This window comes from Ambystoma mexicanum, chromosome 2p, assembly GCF_040938575.1.
Source record: "Ambystoma mexicanum isolate Mex_15411 chromosome 2p, UKY_AmexF1_1, whole genome shotgun sequence".
NCBI classification, from domain to species: Eukaryota; Metazoa; Chordata; class Amphibia; order Caudata; family Ambystomatidae; genus Ambystoma; species Ambystoma mexicanum.
Genome location: NC_090923.1, coordinates 1,082,758,032 through 1,082,770,811, shown reverse-complemented (window position 1 = coordinate 1,082,770,811; position 12,780 = coordinate 1,082,758,032).

Genomic DNA, 12,780 nt, shown 5'->3' with positions numbered 1-12,780 from the left:
GGGATCATGCGAATGGGGAACCTGATGGAGAAGCATAAGACCATGATAGTAACGAAATGGAGCAAATCCGAATCTTCTGCAGGAGCTCAGAATGGATAGTTTCTGTGTGATTTCGCCCTGGTACAACTCTCAGGTGCCTTCCTTAAGATAGATGTTTTCAATTCCTCTCTGATGTACAGGGGTGATGGGGTCAGTCCGTGATATATGGAGGGATGTTGTTTCAAATCTGGGGGTGCAGAATTTGAAAATGCTTGTCTTCTGGTCTGTTGTGCAGGGACGTAGTTTCACCAAAATTCCTGGGTTAGCGGAAGTGACATCACACACCCATTGATCACTGAAGACATCAAAGGAAGTGATGCCATTTGACTCCCACACAAGTGAGCTCACAGGAAGTGATGGCACACGGCAGTTCACCCCTTGACAAAACAGGAAATGGCATCAAATGGCATCAAATAGCATCGTTCCTCAGTACACTAAGATAAATATGTGGCAGTCGTGGGAATGTGCGGAAGGGATCAAGTGACATGAAGCATGATATCAGGCCTGTGGGCAGTTGGGGAACGCTTGCACTGCCATTTTCATGAACCACTGCACTGCCATTTTGCAGGAAGATACATGAAGTGAAAATGACAAAGCACAGCACATTTAGTGGGATTTATTGCCAACGTTTAATGGAACAGAAGTGTATGATTTCCCCCACCCCTCCTCACAGAAAGCAGATCTGGGAATTGGCTGTTGCATGTAGTATGTAGGAGCTACGATATCATCACCTTCACCCACCCATACTTTTTCTTCATCCACCTCCATCACCTCTGCCTCCACATCTGGATGTAGCAAAGCTGAATGGGAAACATACAAGGCCTAATGATAGACCTTTTCACCAGTGATACTGTAAAGGCAGCTAACACCTGCAGACATTGAATAGGTGTAATGATTCGGAGAACACATTCATTCTATAGCTCCACCCAGGTCCAATCGACAGAACGCAGCCACTTTGACAGCCAGACTTTGATTAACTAACAAAACTGGTGCTTAGACAGGGGCCAGCGTAAGAGTGTCAAGGTGAGAGATCCTTCTATGCATGTGTTTTCTGACTGAAAATTGTCCTATACATCTCTGCATGCCACCACAAGTCCCATTTAGCAATGAACACCACCCACTGCAGCTGTTTACGGCTAGAACCTAGTCCTACTCCAAGGCTCTCCCCTTATATCTGATCGGGGGCCACTTTGATGCTTGTGCCAACGAGCTGGAGAACTGCACAATAGGGACACATGCAATGGTGATACAATGTGGGGATCTCCAACACACATCGACCCTGCAGGCGGTGCTTCCTTGTCTTGTTTGGCAAGGATGCTAATTTGTGATGGGAATTGCTGGTTTATCATTGGCTTTTTCTAAGGCACTCTGATTTAACAGACTCAAAGCTATGGCATGTGTTGGGCCTTTCTTGGCCTGCCATGGTGCAAGTTATATAAGAAGGGTGGCGGGTACGAATATCCTGTACTCTGGCAGATACACTATATAGATGTTAAAACAAAGATTTAGGGCCAGATAACAAAATGTAAGAAATGTATACTTCAAGAAAATGTGCACCTTACAAATACAAGGAGAAGCGAGCACATTGGTGACCTTTATACATATGAGCAGACAAAACAAAAGGAAGCACTGAAAGACCAAGAAAGAATTACATGCATGAAACATTGGATCCAAACCAGTGTAAATCAAGTCCTTTAATACCTTAATTGTACATGATTGGTACACATACATGGGTGTACTTATGTGGAAAGTAATTATTGTGAATAGATTGGAAGGGACTATTGTAAATCACTGACACAAAAATACTAACACCACAAATAGTGTATGCCCTGATGAAGAGTGTAGTGGCTTAAATTTGTGTTGGCAATCAAGATAGCCAATAAATAAGGCATTTGAGGTAGTCAATTGACACAAAGATTGTTCATATGTTCTTTTTGGAATATCTTCAAGAGTATCTATAAAGAACATAAGCTGTAAGGCACCATGCTATCACGAATATGCAAGAAGTTGTAAGGGTTAATCTAAGACAGTTGCGGGACTAGACACAATTAACCCCTCGACTTGGATAAGGGGTGCGAACTGTCCGAATAATTGCTACATATTCAGTGCTGATAAGAGCATCTTATTTTCCCTAAAACCTTAATATTTCAGAAGGGTGTTCACATTGCAATGACCAGGATGTCTGTGCATGGCTGAGAGCCGTGGGCAAGGCCAGGGTCCTCCAGGCCCATGATGCCCGTGCCATGGAGCAGCCAGCCCATCATTGCTTCCTGCCACTGCTTGCCATGAAAGGCCTTCAAGCACCCCCATTAAGGAACACATGAGACTAAGGCCAGGGTCCTCCAGGCCCTTGATGGCCGTGCCATGGAGCAGCCAGCCCATCATTGCTTCCTGCCACTGCTTGCCATGAAAGGCCTTCAAGCACCCCCATTAAGGAACACATAAATAACACATGAGACTAAGGCCAGGGTCCTCCAGGCCAGGATGCCCGTGCCGTGGAGCAGCCAGCCCATCATTGCTTCCTGCCACTGCTTGCCATGAAAGGCCTTCAAGCACCCCCATTAAGGAACACATAAGTAACACATGAGACTAAGGCCAGGGTCCTCCAGGCCCATGATGCCCGTGCCATGGAGCAGCCAGCCCATCATTGCTTCCTGCCACTGCTTGCCATGAAAGGCCTTCAAGCACCCCCATTAAGGAACACATGAGACTAAGGCCAGGGTCCTCCAGGCCCATGATGCCCGTGCCATGGAGCAGCCAGCCCATCATTGCTTCCTGCCACTGCTTGCCATGAAAGGCCTTCAAGCACCCCCATTAAGGAACACATGAGACTAAGGCCAGGGTCCTCCAGGCCCATGATGCCCGTGCCGTGGAGCAGCCAGCCCATCATTGCTTCCTGCCACTGCTTGCCTTGAAAGGCCTTCAAGCACCCCCATTAAGGAACACATGAGACTAAGGCCAGGGTCCTCCAGGCCCATGATGCCCGTGCCGTGGAGCAGCCAGCCCATCATTGCTTCCTGCCACTGCTTGCCTTGAAAGGCCTTCAAGCACCCCCATTAAGGAACACATGAGACTAAGGCCAGGGTCCTCCAGGCCCATGATGCCCGTGCCATGGAGCAGCCAGCCCATCATTGCTTCCTGCCACTGCTTGCCATGAAAGGCCTTCAAGCACCCCCATTAAGGAACACATGAGACTAAGGCCAGGGTCCTCCAGGCCCTTGATGGCCGTGCCATGGAGCAGCCAGCCCATCATTGCTTCTTGCCACTGCTTGCCATGAAAGGCCTTCAAGCACCCCCATTAAGGAACACATAAGTAACACATGAGACTAAGGCCAGGGTCCTCCAGGCCCATGATGTCCGTGCGGTGGAGCAGCCAGCCCATCATTGCTTCCTGCCACTGCTTGCCATGAAAGGCCTTCAAGCACCCCCATTAAGGAACACATAAGTAACACATGAGACTAAGGCCAGGGTCCTCCAGGCCCATGATGTCCGTGCCGTGGAGCAGCCAGCCCATCATTGCTTCCTGCCACTGCTTGCCATGAAAGGCCTTCAAGCACCCCCATTAAGGAACACATAAGTAACACATGAGACTAAGGCCAGGGTCCTCCAGGCCCATGATGTCCGTGCCGTGGAGCAGCCAGCCCATCATTGCTTCCTGCCACTGCTTGCCAAGCACCCCCATTAAGGAACACATGAGACTAAGGCCAGGGTCTGGGGGGGGGGAAGGATGTGCACATGAGCAGAAGAGAGGGGAGAGGACCGGGGAGGCAGGGCATAGTTGGCAAATGAGTGGCTGTAAAGCAAGGGACTAGGTATCTAAAGGTGGGTGGGTGTCAGCCAAGTGTTTAAAGTGAAGCAAGCAGGCGTGAAGTCCTGTCCTGTGTTTTGTCACTATTTTGTACGTTATCCTAGCTGGGAACCTGGTCGGGCACGAATGATGGGTGGGAGCAGTACAGCATAGAGACAGCTGCCATCAGAGATGGACTGGCCTATAGGGAACTCTGGAGATTTCCTGGTAGGCCTCTGCACCCTCGGCCTCTTTTGTGTGGTAACCACATTTATTTCCACATTTTCTCATAGGAAAAGGTCTGGCTTGCTGAAAATGTGCATTATGGGGCCATTTTGCAAATGATTTCCAGGGCATCTTTTGATTCCCATCAATCCCTGTCTGCCATTGATGTACTGCCCACATGACCTTAGTGGGCAGTCACTTCCGCGCATTCACTGTCAATGGTGCGTTGTCGTTCTGACATAGCATAAAACACTTCACATTCTCCTGCAGCAGTCCTGCACGTCATGTTTCACCAGCATGTGCCAAGTAGTTTACACAGGGTATTGTCCCTTCTGGGTGAATCATGGGTAAGACTGCAACGGCTGCAAAGCACGTTTGCAATAACGCAGTGTGCAGTTCCCTGGATGTGTCCCATGCCGCCAGGGGTGGTGCAGAGGCAAGTGATGTTGCTGCATTGTGGTTCTAAGTGTGTTAGCAGGCCACTGGGGTGCTCTACAGTAAAAACAATCCGCATTGGGTGTGTTATATTATAAACAATGTGTGTTTGAGGCGTTGCGTCAGCTGGTTTCCTTTATCATTTTTGAACAATTGCCAGATCTTTGGCCACGTGCTCTTCAATGGATGCTGGAATGAGGGAGGCAAATGGATGTGTTGTTAGGTGCAAATCAGGCTGTGTTTTTAAACTGAGTTGCAGTTTCACTGCTTGAGGGAGAACGTAATTTCCTTGTAGTGACACGAGGCATGGCATGGGTGACCATGGTGTGTCTTTCTTAATAGTCCAGCATTGCGACAGTGCTCCTCTGAATGTAGAGGTTGTACTCAGCCATAGCACAACAGCTGCGTACCAAACATGCTTCGTCACTGTAACTGTAGGGCAAATGATGTCTCATTGCCCACGGAAGTGCCAAATCGTGGAGCATCTGGAAGCAAGCACATACTTCTGGAAAGGCACCTAGTGGCGGCTTCATTTGCCCACCTGCCAGTCACTGCCTACCCAGGCCCATCTTAAGCAATTTTGGGGCCTGGGGCACAGACCTCTTTGGGGTCCCCCTTCACCAAACTGAATTAAGAGATCCAGACAGGGTCGGACTGGGACAAGAAATAAGCCCACCCCTCACCTCAAAAAAGTGGCCCACCCCTCGCCTCATGACCCTTGACATCTGATGACATCACCAGAAGTGATGTCATTTGACCCGACCTCAAAGTGACATCCCAGGAAGCGATGAAACACGATATTTCACCCCTTGACAAAACAGGAAGTGGCATCAAATAACATTGTACCTAAGTACACTCCGAAAAATATGGTTATGATTTCACTAATGTGATATACATTTCATACAAGAATTGATCACCATATGTATCATTAATATCTGTGTGTATAGATCCATGTTGTCAAATTACTGTGAATGCAAGCAGACGTCCAAGGCCAAATGATAATATGTGATTGTATAGCACTTACGCTTAAGCACTTATTTATAGAACAAATATGCATACAGTATCTCCCAGCCTGTGTTGGTACACATTTATCGACCCAAGAAGGATGAAGGCTGAGGTGGCCTTGCTGGGATTCGAACCTGCAGATCACACACACATCGCAGCAGTGCTCGCTCAACCCACTGAGCTATCATATTGGCTATTATAAAATGAGCAATTATTCTGTAGTGGATGCCATTAAACTGGTAACTGAGATTTTACAGCAGACCAATTAAGTTCATCTGCAGGTCTGGTGCAAAGTTGGCCGCATGTAAAGCCTGCATGCATCTACTTTCATGCTTCAGAGGTGTGCAAAATAGGGAAAGAAGCGCACTCATAGGACAGCCCACACTCTGAGCACTCGTTACCTCATACATGTAAACAAACATCCTGAACAGCATGCCAGGGAAATGGGAAAGGTGGACGCATTGGGCCTCATTACAAGTTCAGCGGTAGCCTTGCCGGTAAAACCGGCAGGGTGTCTCCGAATTTGCAAATTTTTCCAGTGGCCAGGAATGGGCAATTACCAGGGTATTACAACCCCGGTGGACCCGGTAATTGCCCATTGCCGGGCGCCGAAAATATTCTTCCCCTTTAATGGGAATGGGGAGGCTGGATGCACCGGCACCATTTGTGAATGGTGCCGGTGCATCCGACATGCTCTGCTTGCGGGTGCTGGTCCGCCCACCAGGTCAGACCTGGCAAGCAAAAAGGCACCCACGAGCAGAACTCGTAGTTTTCCAGTACGGTAACAATGGTACCGGCAAGCTTAATGGTACTGTTGTTACTGTACCGGCAAACTTGTAATGAGGCCCATTCCAACAAAGCATTCATTGTGACACAATGAAGTCAATGGCTACTTGATGTGCTATGGTCAAATATTTCTACACTGTACAGAAGCTTTTAGGCACAAGTATTTTGTCAAGTGACCGAGGACACCGAGATGGAATGTCTTCTGATGATCATAACAGAGACAACGGCAGAAAAAGAAAACATGCTATTACTGCAACTTGCTAAAGGCAAAATACATAGTCCGAAATGGATGCTTATTATACTCTAAAATTGGTAGTTTATCACTAATATCACTAATACATATTTATCACTAATACAAAAGCACAGCAACTCCAGGGAGCACAGTGCATCCTGGAGTGGCGGCACTGTGACAGCCGCCAGCAGCCCCGGCCCCTCAACTTTGCATGCTGTAGCAGCATGTGAATGATGCATGCATCATAATTTAAGATGCACACATCATGCATGCAAATAAATCATCAAAGCAAGGTAACATGTGTTAGGGGAGATTCTGGGGTCACAGAGCCGTGCCTAGGGTGCGTGGACCTCAAGCTCACGGAGGGCCCTAACTCCCTCCAATGTCCCAAAGAAGTGGAGGTTCACACAAGGAGCAAAGGTTAACTGCTGTTTTATTATATGAAACGAGCAGGGACAACATACACAGCATACAATTTCATCCAAGCACATCTCGCTAATTTCAGGCGCGCAGGCTCCTTTTGTACATTTGTGATGTCACAATCGTCGTCACGTACCAAAATCCTTCCCCGAACCTAACACCACCCTGGGTTGGTTCCCAGAGTGGTAGGTCCAGTATAGGGATGAATATGTTGCCGTATTATTGGTGGGCATGCTGTCAGGTGGTAAACTTGGGTGATCCCTAAAAATTGTTACCTGACAATTGTTACAGTAGAACCCCTGATGATTGGCTGGAGACTCCGGCCGCCAGCCTCTGTCCCCCAGTGTGCTGATTGGTTAAGCCGCAGGCCCCCAAGCCTGGGACTAACGTTCCCAGCCCACAACAAACCTACTTTCGTATACTATGTTTCACCAAGATATAACTATGTGACAGTGTGTAACAATGGAGTCTTTGTTAATGCCGTGAAAGCCATACAGTCCCAGTGCATATTTTAGGTGGATTGTTGCAATTATGTGGCAAAGTTCAATCTCAGAGGTAGGATGGCTACTGCTTCCCAGCTCCAAGGACTTGGCATCATGTCAGGTCGGCCGGATCACGTGTGAGGAGACCACTAGGGAAGTCGAATAACTTCGATTTGATTTATATTTTAGCTTGAGGTGTCCTGTCCTGTAGCCGGGCTCGTAGTGCACCGTGGGTGAGGAATGTCACTTGCAACATTATGGCCTAGGCGGTACAAGTCCTTGCCAGGGTGATTCTGCTCTCTCAGGAGCTTGCAGCGTCAAGATCCCTGCAAAAGGGGTTTAGTGTGCTGGATTGATCCGAGGCCTACCTAAATCCTGGTTATTCTTCCAATATGATTATTCAAGGGTTAAGCGTATGCAGTGGGTGATCAGGTCCCTTGAGTGCTCCTGTCCATCCATAGAGTAAATAGCAAGTAGCATCTGCAAGCATATACACAAGCTCTTCTAGCATTTTATGTTTCTGCGGTGCGATAGCTGCCTATGTGAAAAATAATAAACATGCAGACTGAATGTGTGTCACTGTCCTCTAGCTCATAGAGCTGTACACAGATGTTCTTCATGTAGGTTGGTGTGTGAGTTTCCCGATCATGCCATTTGCACATGTGCTGCCTGTCTAGTGCGGCTATGTTGTCATGAAGTCTCTAACTACCTGCAACAGGGTTTGCGGGGACATCAATCGAGTTGGTCCATATAATCATCTCCAGCTCGGTCTTGGCTCACATTGGTTGTGTTGGCTAGGGCTCTTGCCATCGTGGGGTTGATTGAGCGGATGGCTGGGGGTCTGTCATGATGTGAGTTTGTGTTGGAAGCGGTGGGACTGGGTGCAACCTCTGACAGGCGATAGTTGTTCAGTCTGGGGTGCTTCTTCCGGTTGGGGGCCCCATCAGGAGGGAAGGGACACTTGGATTTTCCCTCTTCAGTCCCCCCTCTGGTCGACTTGTCGACCACAAAGTCGTCAACTCTCTTGCAGTCCCTTAGGCACCATACCTTTGTGATACCTGCTCAATGTCCATAGTGGTTTACATGACCTTCAAATGACCAGTACATGTACACACATCCCCCTCCGGGCTTGCAGTAAAACCATTTTCCGACATACATTTTGGGATTCCTTGGGTTCTCTAATCTCATTGATGGTCGGTACATATCTGATTCCATTACTTGTTGTCTTAGCCTTTTTCGTTTCATATCTGTTACGTCCCTTTGTTCTTCCTCTTCTGCAGGTAGCATTAGCTTCATCCCAATCATTTATTCTGCAGTCGTCTTTGATTTTATTATGCACATTTTTATTCCCAGTAGAGAAGCCAACCCCAGGATCAGGCCCCCTGCTAGTACTTTTAGTCCATCAGTGAGCCAGGATGGCATCCATGACCAGAAATATGAGAACCAACTTCCGTTCTTCTTTGTGCCCTTTGATTCTTCTTCCATTTTAGTGTGCATTTTTGCCAATTGCGATACTGTGTCTGATAATGTTCCGTTATCTTCTACTAACCGTATAGCTCAGAGCTCTTCTTTCATTGCGTTAAATCTGTTAACTGTTGAGTTTATCGTCATCATCAGCTCCCACCTTGCTATTTGGAATCACTTTGCATTTGCGTATGTCTGGAATCGTGGTGTATTATTGCAGAGAAAAACATGGCAGTCCTGCTGAACAGCTGATGTGAGGCAGGTACTTCGTCCAGCGCAGCTTCTGACTTTCCCCATAGATAATTTCCCTGCCTCTTTACTCTTCGTAATGGTGCTTCTCTGGTGATGCCATTATTGGATGGTACTGGGGTAGGTGATAATGATCTTTTCCTTTGTTTGTTATTTTCATCCATTTTAGGGAAGTCGTCCATCTTGCCATGTTTTTGGGGTGCCACTAGTGAGGGTACATTGACATGTGCTAGGGAGCATATTCCTCCCCAGTTAAGCAGTAGTTTGTTGTATGCTTTTGTCCCACATGCCCAATAGTGGTCGATCAGTACCGCCGTGCCTGATCCCATGTCTCCTAGCTTCTCTGTTCTCCTGCATCCCTCGTTTGTCCCTACTTCGACATCTCTGTCGTGTTGGTAACATAGCGTTGGTGTTGTAAGAGGAATGATTGTCAGTGGATTGTCTTCTTTATCCAACCACGTCAGCAAGCTTGCACTCTTGGCTCATTTCTTTGAGGCACTTATCGTTTTCTTCCTGGACCTTGTTCATGGCAGCCTTTGTTAGTGTTAGGGGTTTGCTTCCCACCACTCCATCCACCCATCTTTCCTTTGTGTATACTTTTCGTATATGAATATCTGGGGCGTTCCCAGCAACCAGGTTCTCCGCCTGTTTCTCTGGCTCTCCATTTGCATGGCAGGTAGTCTAGTGTCACTTTGTTCATCTGTCCTTTTTCTGGCCTGTCAGTTATGTACCGTAGTGCTTCTGTGTGCTGCCAGTAGTTGTCAAACATAGGTAATGTCTTTATGAAACTATCCTCATACTGGTATGTTGCTTTTGATCTCCATCGGAGGTTTGACGTTTTTCCTTGGAATCCTCCTCGTGTTTGGAACAAAGCAAGGTATAGGAGGCATTGTGCCATTGTTGCTGGTACTTCTGTGGCAACAAAGGTTCTGGACGCACTCATGGCATATGGGATCAATGAGCAGACATAGCAGCGATCCCGTGTTGTGTCCTTACCAATTTTTGACATGTGCTTATACCACATGTTGTTTGTGACATGCGCTGTACCCATGAGATATGTGTCAACCCCATTAACATCAGTTCCAACAGTACGCTTACCTCTCATTACTTTCTCGTTTGTGCTTGTTGTACCATTTGACACAGTGCTCCTTGCAGCTTGGGTGGGAGGAATGTTAGTATGGGGTGTTGTGGATACATGCATAGCTGTGTAAGCTTGCCACACAATGGCAGCTACCAATCCAGTAGACAAAACTGCCCACGTTATTTTTATTACAATCTTTAATAAGGTAGTCATTATTACCACTTAACCTGCAGTCCTGCAGTCGTTGAGATTATATAGTTGCCCACCTGAAAATTGCAGTAAATCAGTGTTAATGTATTAGTATTGGTAAGTGTTTTAAGCCTGATGAACTAAGTAATCGTTTAATGCCCAGGAGAAAAGTTCCTCCCAAATCCTCCTTATTGTTCTATTTCTGAGTATGGGTAGGGTGCGTGTTGGCGTTGTGTCTCTGATTGTGCTATATATTCTATCTAGGTCTTGGTCTGGAGTATGTGGGTCTTGGTCTGGAGTGTGTGGGTCTTTGCAAGGTGTGAATGTATTAGTGGGAGAGTGCTTCAGAGTGTTCAATGGGAGGCAACATCTAAATCACTATTTTTTCAATCCATTTTCAACATTTCACTAACATACATTTGTCACACACTGAACCCTGCATGTGCGAGACAAAAAAAAGAAGAGAACATGCAAAAACAGGGTGACACAGTGTAGTCCTAATGGGTGGGTACATGCTGCATAGCCCTATCTATGTTGTAGCGTTCTGTTATTTTTACAACCAGCATTTGGATAAACTTCTGCAGATTTTGGTGATAACAGCCAATTTATTATTGTTCATGTATGGACGTCCGATATCTCTGAGCGCCTGACCAATGAGTGGCCTGTGTATCCTTGTTCATTCATGTCCTTAGACGTGTCTAAATAGTGGGATATTGAAAATAGGGCGATGCTGTTGTTTGATGTATCCACTGCTGGAGCGTCGGCCCTGTCGATGCTGAGGTGGGGCGAGGTTGATGCTTTGTAGGGCTTGATGATGTGGAGGTGTGACCAGGCCGTTTTACTTTCCAGCTTCAGTGCCCTGTCTGCTACGCTCTCCACTACGTGGGGGCCAGTGGAACGGGGTGCATTCCACCTATGTGTGAAGTTGCGTAGGAGCACCTTATCTTCCACTTTGATCGCTGAGTCTGTTGCTTGTCTTTGAGTGTCGTTGGTTTATTGTTGATCGTTCTCTGACCTGCCCTGTGTTAGTAGGATCTGTTGAGAGATAAATGAGGCACTAGCAACCAGTGAAATGACATATTCATGCATTTCCTTCCCCAATACTTCCGCTGTCCCCTCAAAATCATACATGGCCCTTGTGGGTGGAGCCAGTGGAAGATGCATTTGGAGCCCAGTCACCACCTCGTGGGGTGTGAGGTGGTGATCCGACCCGGGCTTGTTCCGTAATTCAAATAGGGCCAAGGGAAAGCAGCAAAGCCAATTCTCTTTAGTTGACTTTGGGTTTTAGCTATTTTTTCCTTTAAATGGCCGTTGAGGCGTTCACAGACGCTGTTGGCCTGTGGGTGATATGCACATGCAAACTTGTGCTTTGTCCCCAGCAGCATGGTGATGTGTTGGAACAGTTCGCTGGCGTAGTGGGGGTTGTTATCTGACCTTAGAACTTCACAGACGCCCCACCTTGGAAAGACTTCTCTAACTAAGAATTTTGCCGCCCTTAGTCCATCAGCATGGGATCACGAGCCAGCTTATATCCACCTTGAAAAGGGACAAACTACCACAATTATGTAACGGTATCCTTGGCATACGTTTATCATGTCGACATAGTTGATGTGGAGGTGCAGAAATGGGCCCTCTGATATTATGCCTTTGATCACTTTAAGTTTATGTCCTGCCTTAAATTGCTGGCAGGTGAGGCAATTACTAATAAAATTTGCTACATGGCATTTAATTCTGGACAAAACCAAGATTCTACTATTCGTGCTGCTATCAATTCCTTTCCAGTATGTGCAGGGTGGTGTAATTGTGTTAATGCTGTTTGTAATAATGCGAGAGGCATCACTACCTTTCCTGTGTTGTTTTGTCTCCACAGGGTGTCTGCGGGGTACATTGAGCACCCTCTTTTTACCCAGAGTTCTTTTTCTGTCATTGATGCGGCTGCCTGTATTTCCATTATTTGTGTTTCTGGTAAATGGTTGTAACCTTCCTTCATTAGCATCTGCCTCACCCCTTCCCTCTCTTATTGTTTTTCTTGGGGGTCCCTCTACTCCCCAAAACATGATGCATGTTTTGCATAGAAATAAGCTGCTTCATTTCCTTTTGATATTGGGTCTTCACCATTAGTGTGTGCTTGGCACTTCACTAATGCACATTGTATTGGGTATGTCACAACCTCGATTAGTTCCCCTACGAGGAGTGCCTGCTGTACTGGTGTACCATCTGCCCATCTGAACCCTCTCCTTAACCACCTTGCTAGACCAGAATGCACTGTTGATTTTATGTATGAACTATCTGAATAGATAATGACCCATTTCCCTTCACTTTCTCTAAGGGCCAATATCAGGGCCCCAGTATTCAGCTGCCTGTGCTGAATACTGGGATGGCAATT